Raw genomic sequence first — 27,903 nt, 5'->3', positions numbered from 1 at the left:
AAAACTACCTACATGATGCAAAGCTGATTTGTGTGCTGCAAGACGCCTTCATGTACTGCAAGCCATTATTAAGTCATGCAGGAGTGCAATGCGTTGTGGGAAAGTATAAAAAAATAGCCACACAGAACGACAACATTTACTGTTAGAATACACCACCATCTTGCAAAACAGAAGGAGCGTCAGGTAGACAGGAGGGGACCAACCATGAAGCTGTTTCCGAAACCCAGAATAGAAGAAAGTGGAAGATAAACATTACATAAGAGGAAAGCCAATTATTGATAAGTTGTGAGCCCACAAATGAGCATCTTTTGTCTGACACCTCTAAGTTGTCATTAGGCAAAAAGGATGCTTTATGGCAAGCAATAGTTGACAAGATCAACTGTGTGGCACCAAATAGCACGGTAGTTGAGTTAAAAAAAAAGGTGGCATGACCACAAACATAGGACAAAAGAAAAACAGGCCAGTAACCTTAAGGCTGCAATGAGGACCGGATGGACATGAGGAGTTGAACCCATTGAAGGTGCAGGTGGCAATACTAATACCATCTGAGTTGAATGCCAGAGTTGAGGGTGTGGACAGTGCCGATGTACAGGATCAACAAGATGCGTGAGTGATAACATATTGCATGTAAAATAGATGTGAAACCTTGCTATATGAACACTTACATACCTAGGGCAACACTTACCAAACTATTTTTCTTAACATGACAAGTGTGTTTATGTCTTTCTACAGTTGTGTACATGTACGTTAAGAGTCATTTACATGATAGTATAATGCCTTACGAAAAAGGAGACTCTGTACTCTACTATGGTACTAATGATTCAGCCACATTAAACAATATAAAACACATATGTCAGCTCTAAGAGTCACTTCCATGGCAGGTCCAATACAATCTATGACCATACACATCAAGTGTCGGGGTTATCTAATATATTCCACACAGCTCAAAGATATGATAAGTTTGAGCCATATAACACATGTCAAATGACAATGGCAATATGCGGAAGTGGTAATTTGCTTTCAGGTTGTCAAATAGTCCAAATATTGTGCAAGTTATATAGCATGATGTACACCTCCTACTTGGGAACACAAAATGTATTCGTCATGCCACTATCCAACATATCTTCGAAGGCTAAATGTTACAAACTTCTGCATATGTAATAGTATAGCACATTGTAAATCTCAATGTGCCATTGCCTTCTCTACTGGGACAAATATGGTCCAATTTCTTTAAGAATTAGTAACAGCCCTGTGGAAATGTGTGTATTTTAGATCAAAACACACAATACCAATGTCGCAAATAAATGATTGTGTGCAGAAAATCTATCAACATGTTTAGAAAATACTAAAACCTTGTCAACATAGACAAATATCAACTATGAAGGTTGGCTTTACCTTGCGCCAACACACAATGTGACAATACCATAACAATGTTGAAGGTACTTCTATTACAATGGAAAGAAAAATCATCTGCTCTAACAGTCACACAAAGTTGAAGAATAAATTGTCGATTGTAGCAGTGTTGGCTAAGACTCTTCATAGTCTTTCCATGTGTCAAGTGACAGAATATGTGTGTCGATGTACACCTGTATATACATGCTATTGATTATCAACATATGTTGTCACACAGCAATGTTTAATATAAACAAATCCCTTACCATATGCAAAAATCATGAGTTTAAATTGTATTAGCAAATTCTAAGCCATAATAAGAACTCAAGTGAAGAAGGAATTATTATATTTTATTGTAAAAACAAGTTAAAAAGCACATTAAAAGCTTCCTATCCAACACTATCTAAACCTACTCTACCTATCCTAATAACTATCTTACTATAGCTAACTCACAAATAAATATGTCTTAACTATTACTATCTCATCCCCTTAGTAGACATGAACAGACACAAGACTGCAATATACTATTTCATAGCAGAAATGCAGAAAAGTGTCCTGAGAAATACCAGCCAAAATTGCGGAAGTCTTCTGGAATGAGTCAGAGCCCATCTGTACTACTGCCATCAATTTCACGTGCCGTCGGATGCCATTGGTCCTTTTAGTTGCTGGTTGAAGACTTGAAGAGATCTTCTGCAACAGCTTCAGGATGGTGCCCTTCTTCAGTCTTTTTTATAACTCAAATTCAACATTTTAAAGGTTTCACAAGGTACCCAGGCCTGCAGATCGTGGGTACGGGAATGTACGGAGCGTACCCCCACCCATGTATCAATGGAGCGTACCCACACCCCACCAGTGTATGTACGGAGCGTACCCCCACCAGTGTATGAATGGAGCGTACCCCCACCCGTGTATGAATGGAGCGCACCAACACCCCACCAGTGTATGTACGGAGCGCACCCCCACCCGTGTATCAATGGAGCGTACCCACACACCACCAGTGTATGTATGGAGCGTACCCCCACCAGTGTATGAATGGAGCGTACCCCCACCCGTGTATGAATGGAGCGCACCAACACCCCACCAGTGTATGTACGGAGCGTACCCCCACCCGTGTATGAATGGAGCGTACCCCCACCCGTGTATGAATGAAGCGCACCAACACCCCACCAGTGTATGTACGGAGCGTACCCCCACCCGTGTATCAATGGAGCGCACCAACACCCCACCAGTGTATGTACGGAGCGCACCCCCACCCGTGTATCAATGGAGCGTACCCACACCCCACCAGTGTATGTACGGAGCGTACCCCCACCAGTGTATGAATGGAGCGTACCCCCACCCGTGTATGAATGGAGCGCACCAACACCCCACCAGTGTATGTACGGAGCGTACCCCCACCCGTGTATCAATGGAGCGCACCAACACCCTACCAGTGTATGTACGGAGCATACCCCCACCCGTGTATGAATGGAGCGTACCAACACCCGTGTATGTCCCGAGCGTACATGCCCAGACACGGGAGGGGTGGGTGCAGAGTCCTCCCAGCAGTGCCCAGACACAGGAGGGGTGGGTGCAGAGTCCTCCAAGCAGTGCCCAGACACAGGAGGGGTGGGTGCAGAGTCCTCCCAGCAGTGCCCAGACACAGGAGGGGTGGGTGCAGAGTCCTCCCAGCAGTGCTCAGACACGGGAGGGGTGGGTGCAGAGTCCTCCCAGCAGTGCCCAGACACAGGAGGGGTGGGTGCAGAGTCCTCCCAGCAGTGCCCAGACACAGGAGGGGTGGGTTCCCATCACTCCCAGCAGTGCCCAGAAACAGGAGGGGTGGGTGCAGAGTCCTCCCAGCAGTGCCCAGACACGGGAGGGGTGGGTGCAGAGTCCTCCCAGCAGTGCCCAGACACGGGAGGGGTGGGTGCAGAGTCCTACTAGCAGTGCCCAGACACGGGAGGGGTGGGTGCAGAGTCCTGCCAGCAGTGCCCAGACACGGGAGGGGTGGGTGTAGAGTCCTTCCAGCAGTGCCCAGACACGGGAGGGGTGGGTGCAGAGTCCTCCCAGCAGTGCCCAGACACGGGAGGGGTGGGTGCAGAGTCCTCCCAGCAGTGCCCAGACACAGGAGGGGTGGGTGCAGAGTCCTCCCAGCAGTGCCCAGACACAGGAGGGGTGGGTGCAGAGTCCTCCCAGCAGTGCCCAGACACAGGAGGGGTGGGTGCAGAGTCCTCCCAGCAGTGCCCAGACACGGGAGGGGTGGGTGCAGAGTCCTCCCAGCAGTGCCCAGACACGGGAGGGGTGGGTGCAGAGTCCTCCCAGCAGTGCCCAGACATGGGAGGGGTGGGTGCAGAGTCCTCCCAGCAGTGCCCAGACACGGGAGGGGTGGGTGCAGAGTCCTCCCAGCAGTGCCCAGACACAGGAGGGGTGGGTGCAGAGTCCTCCCAGCAGTGCCCAGACACAGGAGGGGTGGGTGCAGAGTCCTCCCAGCAGTGCCCAGACACAGGAGGGGTGGGTTCCCATCACTCCCAGCAGTGCCCAGACACAGGAGGGGTGGGTGCAGAGTCCTCCCAGCAGTGCCCAGACACAGGAGGGGTGGGTGCAGAGTCCTCCCAGCAGTGCCCAGACACAGGAGGGGTGGGTGCAGAGTCCTCCCAGCAGTGCCCAGACACAGGAGGGGTGGGTTATCATCACTCACAGCAGTGCCCAGACACAGGAGGGGTGGGTGCAGAGTCCTCCCAGCAGTGCCCATACACAGGAGGGGTGGGTGCAGAGTCCTCCCAGCAGTGCCCAGACACAGGAGGGGTGGGTGCAGAGTCCTCCCAGCAGTGCCCAGACACAGGAGGGGTGGGTGCAGAGTCCCCCCAGCAGTACCCAGACACAGGAGTGGTGGGTGCAGAGTCCCCCCAGCAGTGCCCAGACACAGGAGGGGTGGGTGCAGAGTCCCCCCAGCAGTGCCCATGGAAAGAAGAGGGTGCAGTACCCACAGATACAATAACCACAATTGTCAGTCAGGTGCTCAAAGACCCTGCAGAACACGTAACACATGTGTGCGAGGCTGGGAGTACACACATGCATAGTGTGTAAAAGGGAACATGTCCACATGAAGTCATGTCAATATACTCCATACACAAGTACAGTGACCACCAAGGATGCCACTAATGATGCAGGTGGAGACATTGCCCAGCATGCATGGGCAAAGTTGAACGGATCCGTCACACACCCAGGATATGAAGATGCAGCCCAGCACAACATTTATGAAACACCCTGCAGGGAAGATGTCAGGGGCCACAGAGGAAGGAACACACCTTGGGACAATGTCACCATGCAGTAAGAGCTGACATGAACAAAGAGATTTGGCAAATACCTTGTGATGGCACACAGATACCAGGGTCCACCCCATGAGCAGCACACCACTACATTTCCCAGACACCTAACACATTATCACCTCCCCAAATCATGGAGCAGCACCAACAACAGCAATACCAGAAAAGCAGTAGTGTTCAAAGGAAAAAAAACATGGCTTTATTCAGCATGAAAAAAAAATGGTTAATAAAAGTTCAACATGTACAAGGCCCATAGGGCAGTCCATAGTCCACTTCCTGGTGGGGGACACATAGGGACGCGTGTCCCCTAGCTTGCCTGCACAGTTCATACCTCCTTAGCTTCCACGGGGGGGCATCATGTGGGGGTGAAGGACCAGGCACCGCAGGGACAGGAGGGGCAAGGGTAGGTGTTGTGGGTGCAGGGACGGAGGACTCCACCACAGGGGGTGGGGCAGTGCCAAAGGTGGTGGTGAGAATGGCGCTGCACACGGTTGCAAGGTCCCCCAGCGTCTCCCCTGCACCCGAAGGAACCACAGGCCCCAAGGAGGGGGGGGGGTCGGAGAGATGGGTTGCAGCGCTACTGGGTGTGGACGGGGGGGGACTCAACTACCCTGACCGGTGACTCCTTTGACTGCTTGCGGGGTGGTGACACACTGGGGCTCAGGGACAGAGCGGCCATGAAAGAATCTTTGTTTGAATCTTGGCCAGGAGAGCTGAGGGGAGTGGATTATGAGGGAGTGAGTTGTGAGGAATGTGGACTCCCACTGTGGCTGCGTGTCTTCCGTTTGCCCCCCGACCCAGTGGGTGTGTCTACTTCACCCTGTGTGTGCGTGACAGGAGGTGTGCGCTTGGCCTTTCCTGGTGGTGTGGTGCCTGTGTCTGGTGGGGTGTGTGCATGGGTACGTCTGGGTGTGCTTGGGACAGGCATGGGAGTGGGAAGTGTGGATGGTGCAGGGGTAGGGGGGATGCAGCACTGCAGGAGACCCACTGCTGCAGTCAGTGTTGAGTCTATGGACCTCAGCAACTGGCGTTGGTCAGACTGTGCAGCTGAGATGCCCTCCATGTATGCCTCCATCTGGGTGAGCACACGGGTGTGGCCATGGAAGACATTAAGCATCGCAGTCTGACCAACCTGCAACTGGCGCAGGATGTCCACAGACTCGGCATTCATGGCAGCAGTGGAGACAGGGGCAGGGGGTGCGGTGCCTGGCAAGAAGGAGACACGTGGTGACCTAGCACGGCGGGAAGGGACCCGAGCAAATGGGAGGCCGGTGATGGTAATGGAGGGGGCGGGCAGAGATTGAGTGCTGCTTTCAGCTGTGGGAGCTGCCTCCGCCCCCTCTGGGAGCTCAGCCTCGGACCCGTCAGCGTCATAGTCGGTGGTGGGACTGGACAGGTCCTCCGCCATACTCCCCTCGGCCTCTGTGCCACTTGATTCGCCAGACAAGACAGCACTGGTGCTCGATCCCTCCTTACGGTCCGTGCAAGTGTCTCCCTTGGAGTCCCCCAATGATGCTGTGGGCAAGGTGAAGAGACAGGAAATAATCAGACATCTGGATACATATGTCACATGAGTCAAATCTACATAGGTCACAGTGCATAGCCTGAAAAGCAACATGAGTAACATCTACAATACAAGGTACATATGTAGGCCCTGCAACACACGGTTGGTTGACCCACCATGCCACTGAGAAACAATGGAGAGCATGACACAACAGCAAATTACTTGATATCAAATTGGACAGAGGAGCCAGGCTCTGGGGACAATCGTGCACAGCATCTGCACCACACAGCATTGCCAAAAAAGGGATGAGCAGGAACCATGTCTATTAACTTTATGCACATGCTGCAAAGCTAATACATTAAACCATGCCCAACATGACTGGGTCACTGCACCTTGAGTGTATGTCCAGACAAACATCACACACAGGCCAGCCCTACCAAGGAGACCTCAGATTTTTACATGTAGGCCTTGCCCGCACAAACCACCCCCTACCTGAGACAATGTGATTGAGACAGAGGAAGTACTTACACCTCTTACTCTGGGATAAAAACACATGGCCTGCACTAAATCCTGATTGTACACAAACTACCCCTGGTGTGCCTGTCCACAGATATCATTGACAATAAACCATAATCAGATTGTCGTACCAAAACACACAGGCACTGCCCACTGTGAGTATGCACAAGCAAAATTGGGTCACACAGTACAGTGGACACATGTAGCACAGTTTACGTAAATACAGATGAGGCCAGGGTACAATGCCACAGAGCCCAACCTATGCCGAAGACACAGAGAATGTCCACATTGTTGGATGACACACATGATACCTAGGAAAAGGTGCCCCAGGGCACGGTAGTGGCCACACTCCTCTATGGTCCTGGATGGATATGACTGCAACTGAAGCAACCGTCCCTGCACTATGCATTACTCCCACTCATGCACATCATGTCAGAGGGCACAACATTGGACATGCATGCTGTAAGGCAGTACACTTGTAAGACACACTTCTATGTCGGGACTCACCATCAGTGCCAACTGACATGGACCCCACAATGACTTAACTGGCCAGGGCACAGGCAAGGTCCCAAAACCTGTTACACACCACCCCCACACATGATGCTGCAAGCATTGGACACTTGGATTAACTGGCAGCCTAGATAACCTTGTGCAAGAGTGACTACACACAGATCAGGGAACACATGGCAAGGAGGGGAAGGGAGGAAGAACAGCACCGGTGTACTTTGGGGAACAGGTCATGCACTGCACATTTAAACCCTGGCAGTGTATCCATGCAACAGGGCACTTCTAAAAGCTGGTGACACACAACAAACACACATGTACCTACCCCCTTCCTGCTGCTGCTTCTCCAGTAAGCGCCTATCCAAGTCGGGGAAGACCACCGCCAGCACACGGTTCTTGTGGCTCTCAGGTGAGTCCCCCAGCAGGACTCGTGCGATCCTCCTCGTCCAGCACCGGATATCCTGCCAGTGTTTCCTCACCTGGGCTAGGCGCCGCTTCCGACCCTCCGTCTTCCTCATGGCACTGACGGCTTGCTTCCATATCTCCCCCTTGGCATGGACGCCTACCTGTGAGGATGCAAAAGTGAGAATACTTTAATACACCTGAGCAATGGCACAGAGACACACATATTCATAACTTGTTTTGTTTGAACAGGCCATGGTATGCAGGCAACTCATTGCACCTTTGTCATAGGGACATTATCCTCTGGGGAAGGCCAAATGCACTACGTGGCATTGAACGTACACAGGTAGCATGAGGGGTGCCACACAATCAATGATCCTGGATCACACTGTGCATCAGAAGCTACACCAGGATTATGTACAGCACCTCAAAGCAGTCACATGCCCCAGCCCACTGACGCAACCTCAGCAGAGTACACAGATACACACAGGCACAGGACAATCACCTGCCATTGGCAACTGCGGGTACAAACCTCACTCTGCCCATGTGCCACTAGACTGGGGGGTGTCACAGGTGTGGGGCTGGCTCAGCACGGCAGTCACACAGCACTGCTCCCTGCTCACTTCAGATGGCCAGGGTATATCCATCCCTCATGCAGCTGGTGTGCAACACTCCCCATATGCACTCACCCACATGACAGGAGACTTACACACACACACCAATGTCCAGGGGACAAACACATCATTTGGACACTCACAGCACAGGTACACTAAACAAACACACATCTATGAGTACTGTCACCTGTCACACTGGGGGGACCACAGAATCACATCAGGACTGTAGAAACAACATTCCCAGGAGGAGTAGCCAGGCAGAATGTGGCATGCACCATGCATTGATTGTCACAGTAAGCACTATGCAAGTGAGGAGTGCACACAGGAACTACAGCATGCTCTGCATGGGAGACATGAGGCCTTCCCCACCCTGGGACCCACTCTAAACAACATTGCATGTCTGTCACACATGGACACAATGCCAGAAGTCACAGTCACAAAAAGGGGCACAGTCTAAGCTAGTGGAGTCTGCACTCACCTGCTCCCCTGGTCGACCATACAGCATGGTGTACTGTGGGAAGATCACATCCACCAACGCCATATTCTCCTCCATGGTGAATGGCTGGGCCCTCTCCACAGACCTGGACATGGTGCCAGAGGAATCACAAGCAGCAGCAGTGTTGTGGAATGAAAGGATGTGCAGGCAAGTGCTCTCTCATGGGACCTGGCTGTCTTATATCTGCCTTGCTGGCCTGTTTCATTTACAGGAGTACAGAGTGATTGTTCAGTCACATTAGCATCCTACGTTTCCTCCAATCCCTTTAAACCTACCCCAGTGAGTTTCTTTGCATGGTTTAAAAATTGAGCATGATGTCAAGTCAACAACCACTTTGCAACAAAGTATATTGTTTCCAACTGACTTCTGCTGGCCACCTGATGGAAAAATTCAAACTTTAAACTCGGTCTCCATGACAACCAGCATGCATTTAGGCCCTTATACTTGTCCCTCATGTGTCCCCTATTTTATTTCAATATTCACACACAGGTACGGTGCGTTCCACGGACCTAGGGCACCCCAAATGCAGTGAAACTGACCGTACACGTGTGTGTAGGGTCCCTATCACTATGGGAGTGCTCGCGTATGCGTACGCCATAGTAATATGGACCGTACACGCGTGTGTACGGTCCCTATCACTATGGGAGTGCTCGCATATGCGTACCCCATAGTAATACGGACCCTACACACGCGGGTACGTACCGTATCACCATGGTGTACGCCTAGGGCTGCACAACCATGGTGGTACGGACCCTACACACGCGGGTACGGACCGTATCACCATGGCGTACGCCTAGGGCTGCACAACCAAGGTGGTACGGACCCTACACACGCGGGTACGGACCGTATCACCATGGCGTACGCCTAGGGCTGCACAACCATGGTGGTACGAACCCTACACACGCGGGTACGGACCGTATCACCATGGCGTATGCCTAGGGCTGCACAACCAAGGTGGTACGGACCCTACACACGCGGGTACGGACCGTATCACCATGGCGTATGCCTAGGGCTGCACAACCAAGGTGGTACGGACCCTACACATGCGGGTAAGGACCGTATCACCATGGCGTACGCCTAGGGCTGCACAACCAAGGTGGTACGGACCCTGCACACGCGGGTACGGACTGTATCACAATGGCGTACGCCTAGGGCTGCACAACCATGATGGTACGGACCCTACACATGCGGGTACGGTCCGTATCACTATGGCGTATGCATACGCCAGCAATCCCATAGTGATAGGGACCCTACACGCACGTGTACGGTCCGTATCACTATGGCGTACGCATACACCAGCACTCCCATAGTGATAGGGACCCTACACGCACGTGTACGGTCCGTATCACTATGGCGTACGCATACGTCAGCACTCCCATTGTGATAGGGACCGTACACACGCCCTCAGTGCGTATGTACGGTGCGTTTCACACCTCACAGTGGTGACAGGCGGCACACAGACAGGAATAGAGCTGTCATACTTGGCCAAGGCTGGACATCAAGGCATTGTCTGTGCAGTACTACATGTGTCGGGCACAGGTGTGTCAGGCTGTGATGTGGCACATTACTCCTGAGGTGTGAAGCAAAAACTGTATGATGAGCTGTGTACACATGTCATGTGTGATGGTGCACTATGTGCCACACATCCCCTTCACTCCTTTGACATGTGTGCATGTAGTACAGACTTGTTGAGCCATGCGTCACTGGCATGGCACAGTCACCGACACCCGCAACTATCCCCTGATGCCAGGTACACAGAATGTTACACCTGAGATGTGAATGCCCGCGTTGCACGCTGTAACTATGTCATGTGTGTGTCATGTGTTCCCATGAGTTTGCCGTAGGTGTTTGGTCAAATGCATCTGCAGTTGCTGCAACCAACATGTGTCTGTGTGTAGATGGGCATGGCACACTGTTACGCACACCAGCCCACATGTGTAATCCGACGTAAGGTGTGTATGTATGCATCGACACGGAGTTCCAAAACAATGACATATCTGCATACTCTCAATGTATGTGTGATCAGTCTTGACATGTACCCCTTGTTGGCAAGGTGTGTGGTCTGTCCTTTTTACATTACATGTGACCTGTGCCTCTATTGTTCCGCAACCTGTCTGTATGATTAACATATTTATTCTGCCCATATGCGGATGTCTGGCACTCCTGTGATGCGTCTGCCTGTTCACTCACACTGGCCCACCGCTAGTTTAATGCCATGTCATGTTGAGCCTGAGAATCCACGTTTGTGGCTGGCTCTTGGTAGGAGTGTCACCTGCCTGGCATACGTGTCCAGGGCATATTGCACAGACCTGACTCTGTATGTAGCATATGTGTATTGCCTGTTGAACATGTGCTCAGTACATTGACATTGGTGGTGTACTGTACTCACTCTTCGTTGTCCTTTCAAATTCACTGAAGGGCTCCGCCTCTCCTTCGACCAATTCCGGACTTGGCTGACCTGAGGGAACGTGACTGTATACGCTGCTACCGCTTCCCCCAACAGTTGATTGAGGACTTGACGACACGGCTGACACCGTACCTCCAACCGCTACACAGGTATCCTACTGCACTGACACCGAAGATGAAGGTGATGGCAACCCTACATTTCTTTGCCACGGGTACCTTTCAATATACCATAGCTCATGTTGGGGGCATGTCCCAAACCATGTTCAGCCGTGTTCTGCATGATTTTTTAGAGGCCATGTTGGATCACCTGGATGAGTTCATTAAATTCCCAACTCCTGAGCAGTTGACAGGTGTCAAGCGTGAGTTCTATGCCCTGGGAGGGATGCCCCATGTCATTGGGTCCATAGATGGAACACATGTGGCTTTGGTACCACCACAGGCACAGGAGGTAGCATATAGGAACAGCAAGCATTACCACTCCATTAATGCCCTTGTGGTGTGTCTTGCCAACATGGTGATTTCACATGTCTGTGCTCTTTTTCCAGGATCAGCACATGATGCCTACATCATGAGGCGTAGCAGGGTGCCTGAAATGATGCTGCAGCTGCGCAACGAACGAGCATGTGATGTTGGTGGGTATACTCTGGCAGTCCTGTATTTAACGTCATCTTCCTGTCTTACTGCTTCTCCTGACCCACTCTTGTCCATGATGTTTCCATGTATGGGACGCTGGCTATCCCAACATGCCATGGCTGATCACGCCTCTTTGCAACCCCAGCACGGCTGGCGAGCACCGCTACAACAATGCCCATGGGTGGACCAGGCGAGTGATAGAGAGGACGTTTGGCCTCCTGAAGAGCCGATTCCGTTGCCTCCACAAGACCGGTGGCGCACTCCCATATGCACCGGTGAAGGTCTGCAAGATCTTCCTCGTGTGCTGCATGCTGCACAACATGGCAGTGGAGAAAGCTGTGCCACTCATCCTGGATCCGGATGAGCAGGACCATCCACCCGTGGAGGATGAAGGGCTTGGTCACGAGGCAAGTGATGTGGAGGAGGAGGAGGCGGTAGAGGACATCCGGAGTCGGCTCATACGCAACTTCTTTGCTTAGTGGTGTGTTCCAGTGTCTGAGTGTGCACGTATTGGGCCGTGTGTGGCATGTGTTGCGATGTGTGTGTCCATTTGCATGTCTGCCAAGTGAGTCAGAGGTGTGTTTGGATGTGTCACTCGAGTGATGGTGCAATGGAAGAATGTTTTTCCAGAGTCATCATTGTCACCTAGCATGCTGACGACCTTATACGTGTCGAGTACATGCACATGCATGCGGATGTGCTTCTTTTGGCTGACTTCTGGTGTTTCTCTCATCCACAGGTACTTGCGCATGCTGTCTGCTGGTGGCATTGTTGTGCTCCTGCTATTTCTCATGAACACAGCAACATGTGCTGAATCAGCGTTACATGCACGGACAAGTTTGAAAATCTCCTTAGGGTAAGGGATGCAGCACGGCTTTTTGGGTGTGGTATTTGTTTGGAATGTGTGTGCACTGCTCCTGTTCATGTTTGGATACTTTACATACATGTAGAATCACCATGGGGCACATGACATGGAGCTGAATTCCCCTGAATTGATGGTCAGACTTGGTGACAGTCATCTGTAATGGGATTGTGGATTGTGATGAAGCCATCAATGTGTGTAACACTGCCCTCGGAAACATACGGGTTGCACCGGGTTGACATGGATTTACAGCATCTGTGGTGCACAGGGGGGTGCCAGTGTTGGTCCCACGTGTTCATCCACATGACCTGTGTATGTGTTGACAGAGTTGCATTAGCATTCCGACACACATGACTAATAAAGGCGTCCCTCTGCCTCCAAGGTGCCTCATCTCTGTCAATGGTGGTCTGTTGCCACTGTGCATGCAGCATGTCTGGCATAGTTCTCAGAGATGGTGCATATGAGTCTATGTGTAGAGTAGCAAGATGCAAGCTGTTTGTCAGGGATTAGAATCTGTATTGTGCATGATGTCCATGGCTGTGTAGGTATTGTGGCATGTCAGTCTCCACGACAGCCACTGTGCTGCATGTGCATCCATTGTGTGTGTGTGTGTGCCATGTTGAACCAGACAGTCCTTCCTTGACATACACCGTTTGCATGGTTCCTTCCTGAGATCCTTGTCTTTGTGTGCTACTTGTGGCATTGTTTTCTTGACATGGCGCATGCTGCTGCAGGCCCTGCAGCAAGGGCACCCAGTGTCCACGCAAACAAGCTGGTGTTCATCATGGATTGCTTGCTGACATGTGCTTTACAGATCAGCAACATCTGTGCCTCATGCTGCTGCACACTCTGGATTATGCACAAGATCCCCAGTTCCATCCACCTCAAGGCAAGAGAGACCATCCCCCAGGTCAACTACGACATCCGTGTCTAATCCTACCCTGCACTCTACGGACGTGTGCGTTACAACTCCCATGATACTTGTCCACATCCAGGGTGCATCTGCACAGCTCTGCTTCTACATCCGGCGACCAGGTGGGGGGGAATGAATCACTGCCAGCTGCAGGATGACCTTCTCAATCCACGCACACACTCAGGATGCAGCCCACAACCGCAACACAACCTTGTGGCACTGTGATCCAACACCCCATTGTGCCATCTCCATGCATCCAACGTTGGCTGGCCCACCATTCTCCACATCCACCTGACTCAAGCATGCAGGACATGGTTCTGCCACGTGTCTACACATACCTGGGAGTAGCACCCCAGGACACTCCACATGATCCCTGACCTCTGCGCATGACTGTTGCTCTTCTACATAGGTCTGTAGGCACAGTTGTGCGGGCACCCCCTCAGCTGGTTGGGCCCATCACGGGTGAGTATGGTGCTCCATGTCTGAATTGGATGGTACATTGTGACCCATGTGTGTCCTGTGCCAGACTCAGACACCAGGGTATGGATGTTTGGAGTTACTTCTGAAATTAGGCATGGTTTGACTTTACAACACACACATGTAGTGGAATAATGCAAAATGACGGCATCATCTTGTGATTGTGATGAATTTTATTTGTGCTGGGGTACGTGTTTGGGGGGGTGACAAGAGGTGCTTGGCGGGAGTGTAGAATCCAAAGTTCACAGGGGGAGTTGGTATCCTTGCCATTGAAAGTCATCAGAGTCTGTGCCACAGTCTTTGTCAACATTGGTCAGACAGTGACCAGCAAGGCCATGTGGCAGAGAATGTCATTTGCTGCTGTGCTGCTGTTGGGCCAGAGGGCCAGGTGCCAGGCCACGTGACCTGGGAGATGGTGATGTTCCGCTGCCTCTCATGGTCTTTTGCGTGGACGACCCACCTTCCTGCGAGGACCCTCAGAAGCAGGCCGTGACGATGCTTGTGATGCTCCGTCGGATGAATCCTCCTCCTCCTGATCCCTCCCTGTGGGTGGTGATGTTCTTCGCCTGGTGGCACAGGGAGGGTTGCCCATGTTTTCGGCAATCCGATGGAGTACACGGGTCATGTCCGTTTGCACCGCCACGAGCTCAGCCTGTCTTGCCTCCATCCATCCTTGGTGTCGCTGTTGACCGGCATGTTGCTCGGCCTGCAGGGTCTTCATCTCCTCGAGGGTCCCCTTGATGTCTGTGAGGGTTGACGCAATCTGGACCATGCCCCTGGCGTCACGCCGGTATGTTTCCAGGATGTTGCTGACGTGGAACAGTACCGGTTCCTGAGCCAACTGGTCAGGTTCGCGCCTCCGCCGTCCTCCACTCCCACCACCCCTGCCCACTTGTGCCTGGCCTGCCGTTGTGGGCACATCTGGTCTCCGGGACCCCTGAGGGATGGCATTTGCTGTGTCGCCTGCCTCCTCCTGGGTGCCCGGAGAACCTTGTCCCTCCTGGACAGACTGGCTGTGTTGTTGTGTGTGGGCAGGGCTCCTGGATGTCTCCTGGGATGTGGCAGGAATCGGGGTGGTGGTTGGCACAGTTGTACCTGACGCAGGTGCTGCAGGTGGTTGGACACCAGAGGGGCCAGGTTGGTCTGGGTCATCCACGGAGTGGTGAGAGTCATCGCTGCCGGTGGGGTCCTCTTCACGCAGAGCCTGGTCCTGTGAGTCTTCCCCCCCAGTGTTGAGGGGAGATGGACGACGTTGACCTGTGTGTGAGAGAGACAATGTTAATTGTGTTACATGCGACATCCATGTTTAATTCATTTTGAGTTGGCACAGTTCCTCTGTGTGGTTGGATTTGGCTTGCATTCCTCTCACAGTGCACTCGTGCATGGGTATGTCCCTTGGCCACAGCTTTCGACACTTGACCTATGTGTGACACAATCTTAGTTGAGGCATCTTTTTGGAATGCAGTCAGCAGTGTAGTGAGCGGGCGTAGCAAGCCATGCAGAGCCACCTTACGTGTTGCACTGTACGTGGCCAAATGGTGTTTTTTCCATGCTATTTGGAATGCAGGTAGGTAACTTAAGCATTTGTGACAGGGTTCTAACAAACACAGTGGGTGGGTATACTGGGTGTAAGGTTAGGTTTGTGCCTGCAGCACGGATGTACTCGTGCACAGATTGACACATGGCCCAGTGTTTATCAAAGGTTGAAGGGGGGGTTCACGCACTGCCAAACCTTGTCTACATGCACACAGTCCACCTGCTGACGAGCAGGCATGGCCACAACACCCAAGGATGATTTGGTCTCCCTCTGTCTCCCTTTCTCCCTCCCTCTGTCAGCCACCTCCCTCTGTCCGTCTCCCTCTGTCTCCCTTTCTCCCTCCCTCTGTCAGCCTCCTCCCTCTGTCCATCTCCCTCTGTCTCCCTTTTTCCCTCCCTCTGTCAGCCTCCTCCCTCTGTCCGTCTCCCTCTGTCAACCTCCTCCCTCTGTCCGTCTCCCTCGGTCTCCCTTTCTCCCTCCCTCTGTCAACCTCCTCCCTCTGTCCGTCTCCCTCTGTCTCCCTTTCTCCCTCCCTCTGTCAGCCTCCTCCCTCTGTCTGTCTCCCTCTGTCTCCCTTTCTCCCTCCCTCTGTCAGCCTCCTCCCTCTGTCCGTCTCCCTCTGTCAACCTCCTCCCTCTGTCCGTCTCTCTCTGTCTCCCTTTCTCCCTCCCTCTGTCAACCTCCTCCCTCTGTCCGTCTCCCTCTGTCTCCCTTTCTCCCTCCCTCTGTCAGCCTCCTCCCTATGTCCGTCTCCCTCTGTCTCCCTTTCTCCCTCCCTCTGTCAGCCTCCTTCCTCTGTCCGTCTCCCTCTGTCTCCCTTTCTCCCTCCCTCTGTCACCCTCCTCCCTCCCTCTGTCTGTCTCCCTGTGTCCACCTCTGTATCCCTCCCTCTCTCTCCCCCTCTCCCTCCCTCTGTGTGTCACCCTCTGTCACCTCAGCCCAGCTTCCTGGGCACACACAGTTTGCAGGTAATTCAAAGGCCATTGGCTTGTTCAAGTGGGTTTGTTGCTTATCTCCGGGCACCCATTGGCCGGAGTGTCTGACTCTGCGCTGCTGCTGTGGCGGTGTGTGCTGTCACTCTTTCAGAGTGAAGCGTCTTCATTAGCTGCTGTTATGTGCAAATTGCGCCTTCATACCCATGTCATCCTGCAACGCGGCCACCATTTGCAGGCAACACAGTACTGTGTGGGGACACACTGTTTGTATGGCTGTGCCCTGGGCCATATAGGCTGAGGGCATTGTTGTGTGCTTCAGAGTTGCTCTATGTTAGTTTTGAGGGCCACCCTCCCGGCATCGGGGACATCCTGTCTTGTGTTGGTGTTTTGTGTGGCCTGTGACTTGGCCTGGCCTTGCTTGGGGCATGGAGGCGCTAGTGGCATGTGTGTGTTTTTGGAGTGTGGTTGTGTCCGGTGCTGGCTTTGGGGGGGTTGCGTGCATGATTGGTATTTTGGTTGTGTATGGCGTTCCCCCCATGTGAGGTGAGTTGTTTGTGTACTCACCAGGCTCTCGGACTCCTTCTACTCCGTCTACTCCCACCAGCGGCAGCGTGGCCATCACCTTCTCCTCCCAGGGATGGTAGTGTACCGGTCTGCGGGGCGGCCCTCCTCCAGTGATGTTGGCCTGGTTGTGATCGTCCGTCATTTTTCGGCGGACCGTCCTCCACAGATCGTACCACCTGGCTTGGCACTCATGCCTGGTCCTTCTGGTGGACCCAACAGCATTCACAGCATTGACAATACTCTCCCACATGGCTGATTTTTCGGATATGCTGGTCCGTCTGACCAATGTTTCAAAGAGCTGTGGCTCGACTCTGACGATTTCGTCGACAAGGACCTCCAGCTCCTCCTTTGTGAACTTTGGATTCTTGTTAGTGGGCATGGTGTGGGGTGTGGGTGTGGATGTTTGTGGGAGTGTTGGTGTGGATGGTTGTGTGTGTGAGTGTGGTTGTGAAGGTGTGTGTATGTGAATGTGATGAGGGGGTGTTTGTGATGGTGGTTGTGTGAAGGAGTGCAAGTGTAAGGTGTATTGATGGATGTAGTATGGTGCAGTGCGTTGTCTATGTGGTCTGGCAGTAGTGGATCTGTTGCAAAGGATCATGGTTTGTGTGTGTTGGGCCTTTTTATTGGTCCATTTGTGGGTGTGGCTGTGTTTGAACTTTGGGTGGGTGTGTTATAAGGAGTGGTTGTGTTTTGGGCCTCTGTTTAGCTGTTTGGCAGTTGCAGGTCAGTGTATAGGATGTATTTGGGCTTGTTGGACATGTTTTGTGGTGTTGTGTGCATCAAATTGACTCTCCTTGTGTTGTTTTTGTTTGTCCTGGTTCAGTACGAGTGTTTTTGGCGTCTGTACGGTGCGTACATGGGCCATGTTGTTGTACAGTGCTGTCCTTTGCTATGGCTTAGTACGACTCGTACATGTGCGATGTTGGGTGAGGGTGCTGGTGTAGGGGCCTGGGGTAGGGTACATACAGACACGGGCAGGGTGTTGGTCCGCACCGTACATCGGTGGTGGTGTTTAGCACCGTACATACAGGGGGGGCTGGGTGTACGCTCCGTACATACACGGGTGGGGGTACGCTCTGTACATACACTGGTGGGGTGTGGGTACGCTCCATACATACACGGGTGGGGGTAGGCTCCGTACATACACTGGTGGGGTGTGGGTACGCTCAGTACATACACGGGTGGGGGTACGCTCCGTACATACACTGGTAGGGTGTGGGTACGCTCCATACATACATGGGTGGGGGTACGCTCCGTACATACACTGGTGGGGTGTGGGTACGCTCCATTCATTCACGGGTGGGGGTACGCTCTGTACATACACGGGTGGGGGTACGCTCCGTACATACACTGGTGGGGTGTTGGTATGCTCCATTCATACACGGGTGGGGGTACGCTCCATTCATACACGGGTGGAGGTACACTCCATACATACACTGGTGAGGTGTTGGTACACTCCATTCATTCAAAGGTGGGGGTACGCTCCATACATACACGGGTGGGGGTACGCTCCGTACATACACTGGTGGGGTGTTGGTACACTCCATTCATTCATGGGTGGGGGTACGCTCCATACATACACTGGTGGGGGTACGCTCCATACATACACTGGTGGGGGTATGCTCCGTACATACACTGGTGGGGGTTCGGCGCGTACATCTACGGCCGGGGGGCGTTTGGCGTGTACATGCGGGGCCTGGGGGGGGGTTCGGCACGTACATACGATGGCTGGGGGGGTGTTCTGCGCGTACATACGGGGTCTGGGGTGGGGTGTTCTGCGAGTATGCGGGCACATGTCTCTATGGTTGCTATGGGAGTTGGGTCCGTACGGTGTTTTTTCCATACGGTTGTGAAATCTAAAGGACAGGACTGATCGTACTTGCGCGGTCGGACTTCATTTTTCCGAATCGTATGGTAAATCGTCCGGGGATGTGTCGGACACAATTTCCGACCCGAGGACGTGTGGGGAAATTTTCCCACTGCGATTCGTATGGACTTTTTCCCATGCGAATCGTACTTGGCAGTTTGTACGCTACTTGTACGATTCGTACGGGAAAAAATCCGGATACGATTCGTATGGGGGAAATTTTTCCAGGATCGGAATCGGAACCTAAATAGCAGAGACAATAAAACTACTACTCCAGCTCCAAAAAACAACAACAGAAAGGAAAATTTTGGATAGCGGAGGGCTAAAAATTACTATATCCACTCCAGATAGTGTAACAGTAGGGAAAGTGTTGGATAACATAGAGGTATAAATTACTACTCCGACTCCACGGAGTGCAACAGTAAGGAAAGTGTTGGATAGCGTAGGGGTAAAAATAACTATTCCAACTCCAAAGAGTGCAACAGTAGGGAAAGTGTTGGATGGCGTAGGGGTAAAAATTAGTATTCCCACTCCAGACAGTGCAACCGTAGGGAAAATGTTGGATGGCGTAGGGGTAAAAATTACAATTCCCACTCCATACAGTGCAACAGTAGGGAAAGTGTTGGATAACGTAAGGGTAAAAATTACTATTCCAACTCCAGGGAGTGCAACAGTAGAGGAAGTGTTGGATTGCGTAGGGATAAAAATTACTATTCCCACTCCAGACGGTGCAACAGTAGGGAAAGTGTTGGATAGGGTAGGGGTAAAAATTCCTATTCCAACTCCAGAGAGTGCAACAGTAGGGAAAGTGTTGGATAGCGTAGGGGTAAAAATTACTATTCCAACTCCAGAGAGTGCAACAGTAGGGAAAGTGTTGGATAGCGTAGGGGTAAAAATAACTATTCCAACTCCAGACAGTGCAACAGTAGGGAAAGTGTTGGATAGCGTAGGGGTAAAAATTACTATTCCAACTCCAGAGAGTGCAACAGTAGGGAAAGTGTTGGATAGCGTAGGGGTAAAAATTACTATTCCAACTCCAGATAGTTCAACAGTAGGGAAAGTGTTGGATAGCGTAGGGGTAAACATTACTATTCCAACTCCAGAGAGTGCAACAGTAGGGAAAGTGTTGGATAGCGTAGGGGTAAAAATTACTATTCCAACTCCAGACAGTGCAACAGTAGGGAAAGTGTTGGATAGCGTAGGGGTAAAAATTACTATTCCAACTCCAGAGAGTGCAACAGTAGGGAAAGTGTTGGATAGCGTAGGGGTAAAAATAACTATTCCAACTCCAGACAGTGCAACAGTAGGGAAAGTGTTGGATAGCGTAGGGGTAAAAATTACTATTCCAACTCCAGAGAGTGCAACAGTAGGGAAAGTGTTGGATAGCGTAGGGGTAAAAATTACTATTCCAACTCCAGATAGTGCAACAGTAGGGAAAGTGTTGGATAGCGTAGGGGTAAACATTACTATTCCAACTCCAGAGAGTGCAACAGTAGGGAAAGTGTTGGATAGCGTAGGGGTAAAAATTACTAGTCCAACTCTAGAGAGGGCAACAGTAGGGAAAGTGTTGGATTGCGTAGGGGTAAAAATTACTATTCTAACTCCAGAGAGTTCAACAGTAGGGAAAGTGTTGGATAGCTTAGAAGTTAAAAATAACATACTTATAAATACAATAATTCTTTAAAATAATTAATAATGTAATTATTAAATAACTCAAAATTACTTACAAATACCAATAGATATTTATTAAAAACATAACTACCAATAAATAATTAATTAGCAATAAATTATTAATAAATACCAATAAATAATAATTAATGAATATTAATTACCAATAAAAAAATATTGAACAATTACATTTTTCATCCCAAAAAATAATTATCAAACTTTAATTACCAATTAAAAAATATTAAACAATTGCATATTTTTTATACCAAAAATAATAATTATTATACATTATTACCAATTAATAATTACTTATTAATATATTAATTAGAAATATCAATAAATAATATTTAAACATATCTAATTATCAATTGATTATTAATCAATAATAAATTATTTTTCATAACCAAAATATTATAATTTAAAATATTTACCAATTAATAATTAATCTCCAATTAATTAATTATCAATACCCAGCAACAAATGTAATAATTACTTAATTAGATTTCAATTACTTCCAACACTATTCCCCTATAAACGCACGAAACACTCAAATAATAAAATAATACAGTTAACATAATTTTCAATTAATCAATTAATAAAAACTAATTACCAATTAATAAAAATTAATTACCAATTAATACTTAATTAACAAAAATATAATTATCAATACCAATAAATAAATAAAAATATTACTTAATTACAATTACATTACTTCCCACCCTATTCCCCTATAAACCCACAACCCGCTACAGAATTTAAACGCACAAAATATTTAAAATTAATTTATAATTCCTAAAAATTTATAATTAATTTCATATAATTAAATTACTTCCCACCCTAATCCCCTATAAACCCACAACCCGCTACAGAATTTGAACGCAAAAATTATTTAAAATTAATTTATGATTCCTAAAAATTTATAAATAATTTCATATAATTAAATTACTTCCCACCCTGTTTCCCTATAAACCCACAACCCGCTACAGAATTTAAACACAAAAATTATTTAAAATTAATTTATAATTCCCAAAAATCTAGAATTAAATTCATATAATTAAATTACTTCCCACCCTATTCCCCTATAAACCCACAAACCGCTACGGTACTAAAACACAAAATTAACTTAAAAAAACATTAGTAACATATAAAAATTGTATACATATATTTTAAAACCAGTAGAACACTTAACAAAAAATAATTAACACATACATATTAAATACATAATAAAATACATAGCAATATTATACATATCGATATTAGTGACATCGATATTAGTAAGATCGATATATTTCATATCGATATTACTAACTTCGATATTACTAACATCGATATAAAAAAAATCGATATTACTTACCTTAGGGTCGATATGTGCGTCCTAAGTGCAAAGAAATATACTTCCCGATTTACAAAGGGCCTTCTCCCAGTAATCGTGGTGGGCGCCCGCACTCCTGGCTGTACCTAAACACTGTATTTTCTTATTGTAGCGGACCCGCCATGAGTGTGGGGCCCCTACGAGGACTGCAGAGGCCCTTTTTGCTTCGGGCCCTAAATGTTTGTAAACACAGTTTTGTCAATTTGGGGATAAGGGAGCTGAAAAAAACAATGATAAGCACTGATTTCAAAAGGCATAGAAAACACTGATAAAACACCACTGAAATCCACACAAAAAACACTGAAAACAGGACAGCCTCGCCATGTTGTACAGCAGTGTGGAGTGGAGTACAGTAGATTGGAGGGGAGTGGCATGGCATGGCATAGAGTGGTGTGCAATGGCGTAAAGTAGAGTGAAGTGCCGTAGAGTTGAGTGGCATAGAGTAGAGTGGTATAGAGTGGAGTGGTGTACAGTGGCGTACAATGGAGTGATAGAGTAGAGTGAAGTGGCGTAGAGTAGAGTGGGATGGAATTGAATGGTGTAGAGGGGCATAGAGTAAGGTAGAGTAGAGTAGTGTGCTGTGCAGTGGCACACAGTAGATTGGCATGGAGGAAAGTTGAGTAGAGCTGAGTGGCTTAGAGTGGAGTGGGATAGGCAAGAGTAGCATAGCCTGGAGTGGTGTAGAGTGGAGTTGCATGGTGTTGAGTGGTGTGGAGTGGTTTAGAGTAAAGTAGAGTGTTCAGTGGCGTAGCTAGGGGGGGGCGGTGGGGGCAGTCCGCCCCAGGCGGCACTATTTTGGGGGCAGACAAAGGCATTCAGATAAGGCTCGGCTTGCTTTCGTGGACGTTCGGGGACGGGCAGAGAAGGAATAGGACTCGGACAATGTCCTCTTCTTTTTTGTGCTGGCAGCTGTCCTCCCTCTCTTCCTATTATTCCCTCTCTTTTTGTCTTGCTAAAAACGGTAACTTGAAGAAACGGTTCACAACCTCTTTCCTTCTTTCATTTAGTTGCTCCCCTGTGAAATGGATCCAAAAAAGAAAAACACTCTTACGGGAAATGCCCTTTTTCTGACATTTTTCTATTCCAAAGTGCAGCGGGATGGAGAGAAATAGAAGGTTTTAAATATGAAAAATAAATACATAACTAAATAAAGCAAGACAGAGTGGTTGCAAAGTGGCCAGATTGGTTTTATTCACATCCAAACACATCAGCCTCACTTTACAGAGTTTGCCAGTGAAGCGCTACTTTTGTTTTCTCGTCTTTCTTTGAACAGCATTGTTGTCCGCAGGTGGGGAAGTGCACCATTCCTGGAGATACTGCAATACCTGGTTGATGGGTGGATTGGAAAACAAAATGTGTACCATGGCTCTGTTTATGGATGTGGTCTTTTTAAACCATACTGCTTACGTTTATTAAGGATATGAGCAATGGACATTGAAAAGGTTCCCTTCACGACCCTGTAGTCATGTCCTTAACTTTTCAGGTAAAACCACTCGCTGATTTCTGAACAGTGAGTGAGAATCTTTAAGGTAACCATGTTGTTTCTGCTTACATTTCACATGCTTTACTTAATCTTGCATTCCCTATGAGTGTTTGCTTTTACTTTTTTTTTTAGGCAGCATATTTCTCTTATCAAGTGCATAATTTTAATTGAGCCACATCCAAGTGTTTATAGCGGGCACAATTAGGTTGTAGCTGAAGGCAGTGCGAGTTTCTCTCAGTGGGGTAGTATGGTGTTCAGTGGGGGAGAGGATGTGGCACTATGGCCAGAGCTGTCGAATTTGGAACTGGGAAACTGGGTTCAGCCTTCATGACCAGTCCACCAGACCACTCTACTGAGGGAGCATATTCCCATGCTAGACCTTACAAGGCCCCACTAGACCTTAGAAGGCTTGATGTCTTAGCACAAGCAGGTGTGCCCTAGTGGTGTCAATTGTGAGTTAACCTTGAAGGCCTGTCCACCACAATCCATACTGAAGTTCATCTCCAGTCTTGTGGGCAAGCCTATGAAGCAGCACACCCTAGAGCAGTGGGGGGGGCGTGGAGTCACCTCAAGGGGGGCGCCAGTCCATGTCCCCCCAGTGGCAAGCCGAAGCCCCAGAACGCACTTACTAGTGGTTTTGATTGAAACATTGTGTAACCTGTTTACGTTATTGTGCGTTTTTGGCCTTATTTTTAAAGGCAGATGGGCTTGCACTGAGAAAGGCTTTTATTCGTGCAAGAAAAAACAGGAGCAGCCTCGGAAAATCCTAAGTAGCGAAGGGTGGACAGGGAGGCTGAGTATTGCGCACTTTACAATTTCTACTGTCTGGATGGGAGTCAGAAGAGAGGGGCTGGTTGTGGTTTTAAAAAAGCCACCCCAGTGGTAGTTTGTAGAAGGGTTTTGGATGGGTATTTGAAGATGAGTTTTAGATTGGGGTTTTTAGCAGGTCTCGTGGTGCTATGAAAATTGGTACTGAATGATGTCTTACAAAGTGGGTTCTGCGTGGAGCTTGGTAAAGGATGTCTGAATTGTGCTTTCTAAAAAGGGACCCAAGTACTGCTTTTACAGGTGGGATCTGTAGTGCTTTTCAGATAAAATCGAGGTATGGCAGATGGGGTCCATAGTGGGCCTTCTAGAGGACGTCTTGTTGAGAACTCTGGAGAATGAGTCTGGTTGCCCTGTCAAGTACCAAGCATGGGTGGTTAGACTAAAGCATTTTAGTGCTGTTGTACACATCACTGCACTAAATGCATTACTCATTACATTTTTTTTAGGGTTGGGTCATTAAGGGGTAGTAGGTTAGTGACCTTCCATTGTGGATGTTTTTCAACAGTATCTAGAACTTTTTAATGCTTCTCATTGCTTAAAAGGGTGCTCTTTCCATGCACTTTATTGCTTTTTTTTGTTTATGGGAAAGTCTTACTTTAAGTGTCGCACATTTGGTCATTGAAAGGCACACTATAACCATGGAAATGTGACACATAAGCATTCAGAAAACTTAGCAGCTACGGTCTGGGTGCGAATTTCCAGTGCTTTCAAGATAGGGTGTTGCTCTGCAGAGAAGATCTGAATGGGGCTTTGGTAAGAGGACCTGGATCGGTCTTTTGCCCAGTGGAAATCCCAATATACTGATGATTTAGTTAGCCTTCTCACCCTTCTCGATTTGCCCTTTCATATGTTTGAGGGGGGGCCCAACCCCCAAGCATTTTTCTTAGGGGGGGGGCTTGGCATACCAAAGTTTGAAGACAACTGCCCTAGAGCAACAGTGATCCAGTCACTGTGACTCTGTCACTGAGGTCACATGAACCTTGAGCAGGTTAGGGCGGTGCAAACAGTATGACTGCACTGGGTACCTATTTCGGGTGGGTGCGTAGTGTTTGCAAGTATATTATGATTTGAAAAAAACTTGCTGCCTCCTTCCTGGCCTCCAGCAATTTTCAGAAACAATAAAAATGTCATGATAACTTCGGTGATTAATTTTCTTCCTAGAGAGAGATCCGAGTTTTGTCTAGTGGAAGGGTTGACTCCTGGAAAGGTAGCACAGAGGGTTAATATGCCTGCTGCAAAGAACATGTACCATGCAGATCACAAAGTGCACTGCTTTAATGGGGGGACCATGATGAATGGTCATTTAATGTCAGCTGTAGATGATGGATCCCTGAACAGTGTCATGTATGTGCATGTTTGCATTGTGCTGAGGGGATTACCAGGTAATTGTTCACGCAGCTCTCTGATGGATGTCACATGCGGCTTTTCTGAGTCCCCAGATAGATCATGCAGACTGTGTGTTCTCTTTTGTACTGCCAGTCACTGCCAGTCACCGGTGTATTCAACTGTGTAGCCTTGGACCGTGTCATGTATGTGCATGTAACTTGCATGATCGAGGTAACTATTAGCAGCGATACTACGTGTCTCTCGGTCCTCTTTCAAGTGCTTGCCATCCTTTTTCCCCAGCAACCCCCCTCCCAGGGGCGGCAATCTGAGGGATAGCCCCGGGTGCCACAAGCTCTAGCTACGCCTCTGAGAGTGGTGTAGAATGAAGTGGCATGCAGTGAAGCAGAAAAGAGTGACTTGGAGTTGTGCAGAGTAGGGTGGCAGAAAGTCAAGTGACATAGAGTACAGTGGAGTAGAGTAGACTGGTGTAGAGTACAGTGGCGAAGAGCAGCGTGGCAATGTGTGGAGTTACATGGCATAGCGTTGAGTGGCGTAGAGTGGAGTGAATTTGCATGGAGTGGAGTGGCATAAAGTGTGACAGTAGTAAACTTGACACATTGGAGAAGCATAGAGTGACCTAGAGTAGAGTGGAGTGGCGTAGAGTGGTGCAGAGTAGGGTGCAGTGGTATAGAGTGCAGTGTTGTAGAGTATAGTGGTGCAGAGGAGAGTAGAGTGGCATTGAGTGCAGAGGTGCAGAGTGGAGTTGAGTGGCATAGAGTGCAGTGTTGCAGAGTAAATGTAGTGGTGTGGTCCAGAGTAGAGTGCAGTGGTGTGAAGTGCAGCAGTGTAGAGCATAGTAATGCAGAGCAGGATAGAGTGGCATAGAGTGCAGTAGCATAGAGTGGTGCAGAGTAGAGTGCAACGGTGTAGAGTAGAATAGAGTAGCATAGCATGTAGTTGAGCAAAGTAGAGTAGCATAGCGTGCAGTGGCATAGAGTAGAGTGGTGTAGAGTGGAATGTAAAGGTATAGAATACAGTAGTATTGATTGCAGTGGCGTAGAGTAGAGGGGTGCAGAGTAGGGTAGAGTGGCATAGAGTGTAGTGGTGTAGAGTGCAGTGGTGTACAGTGCAGTCGCATAGAGTGCAGTGGTGCAGAGTAGACTGCAGTGGCATAAAGTGCACTATCATGGATCAGAATGTTGCAGAGCAGAGTAGAGTGGCAGTGACATAGAGTTCAGTGGTGTAGACTAGAGTAGGGTAGAGTGCAGTGCTGCAAAGTAGAGTAGCGTAGAGTGCAGTGTCATAGAGTAGAATGGTGCCGAGTAAAGTGCAATGACATAGAGTGCAGTGGCTTAGAGTGGTGCACAATGGAGTACAATGGCATAGAGTGCAATGGCATAGAGTGCAGGGAGGTCAAGTGCAGTGGCATAAAAAGGAGTGGTGCAGAGTACAATAGAGTGATGTGGAGTGCAGTGGCATAGAATATTGTTGTCAGAATGGATTAGAGTGGCATACAGTGCAGTTGAATAAAGTACAGGGCATAAAGTGAAGTGGTGCCAAGTAGAGTAAAGTGGCATAGAGTGCAGTGGCATAGAGTGCAGTGGTACAGAGTAGAATACAGTGGCATATAGGGCAGTGACGTAGAGTTCTGTACAGTAGAGTTTCATAGAGTACATTGGTGTACAGTGAAGTGGCATAGAGTGCAGCAGGGTAGAGTACAGTGGTGCAGAGCAGCGTACAGTGCAGGAGCGGCCCCTGCAGGTAGGAGTGGTAGGGCAGTGGGGCAGTGTGGGGGGATTCGACAGACGATGATGAGGGAAAACATTGTCATCTGTCTAGTTCCACCCCACATCGCCCCACCGCCCTAACCTGCACAGGCCACTCCTGGTACAGTGGCATAGAGTTCAGTGATCTGCAGTGGCGTAGAGTAGAGTGGTGTAGATTAAAGTAGCATAGAATGCAGTGGTGTACAGTGCAGTGGCGTAGACAACAAAGGTGCAAAGTAGACTACAATTGCATAGAGTACAGTGGCATAGAGAAGAGGGCAATGGTGCAGGTTGAACAGCTTCAAAAACTGGGTGGATGGTGCAGAAGGAAGGTTACACAGAAACAGTGTATGGATTGTTTGTGTTATGGAGGGCACAGAGGGGCCTCACACCAGTCAATTAATTGAGATATGGTTCCATACAGTGGTGGTTCCCACAGGACTGTCTGACTTTTTTGTGGTGGAAAGAGTTCATAGGGCTATCTTGAGAAAACCCATTCCCGGTGCTCCACCATGCCCTGTTTTGGCCAAGAT

The sequence above is a fragment of the Triturus cristatus genome, chromosome 7, assembly GCF_964204655.1.
Source record: "Triturus cristatus chromosome 7, aTriCri1.1, whole genome shotgun sequence".
Classification (NCBI taxonomy): Eukaryota; Metazoa; Chordata; class Amphibia; order Caudata; family Salamandridae; genus Triturus; species Triturus cristatus.
Note: the sequence above shows the minus strand (reverse complement) of the source record.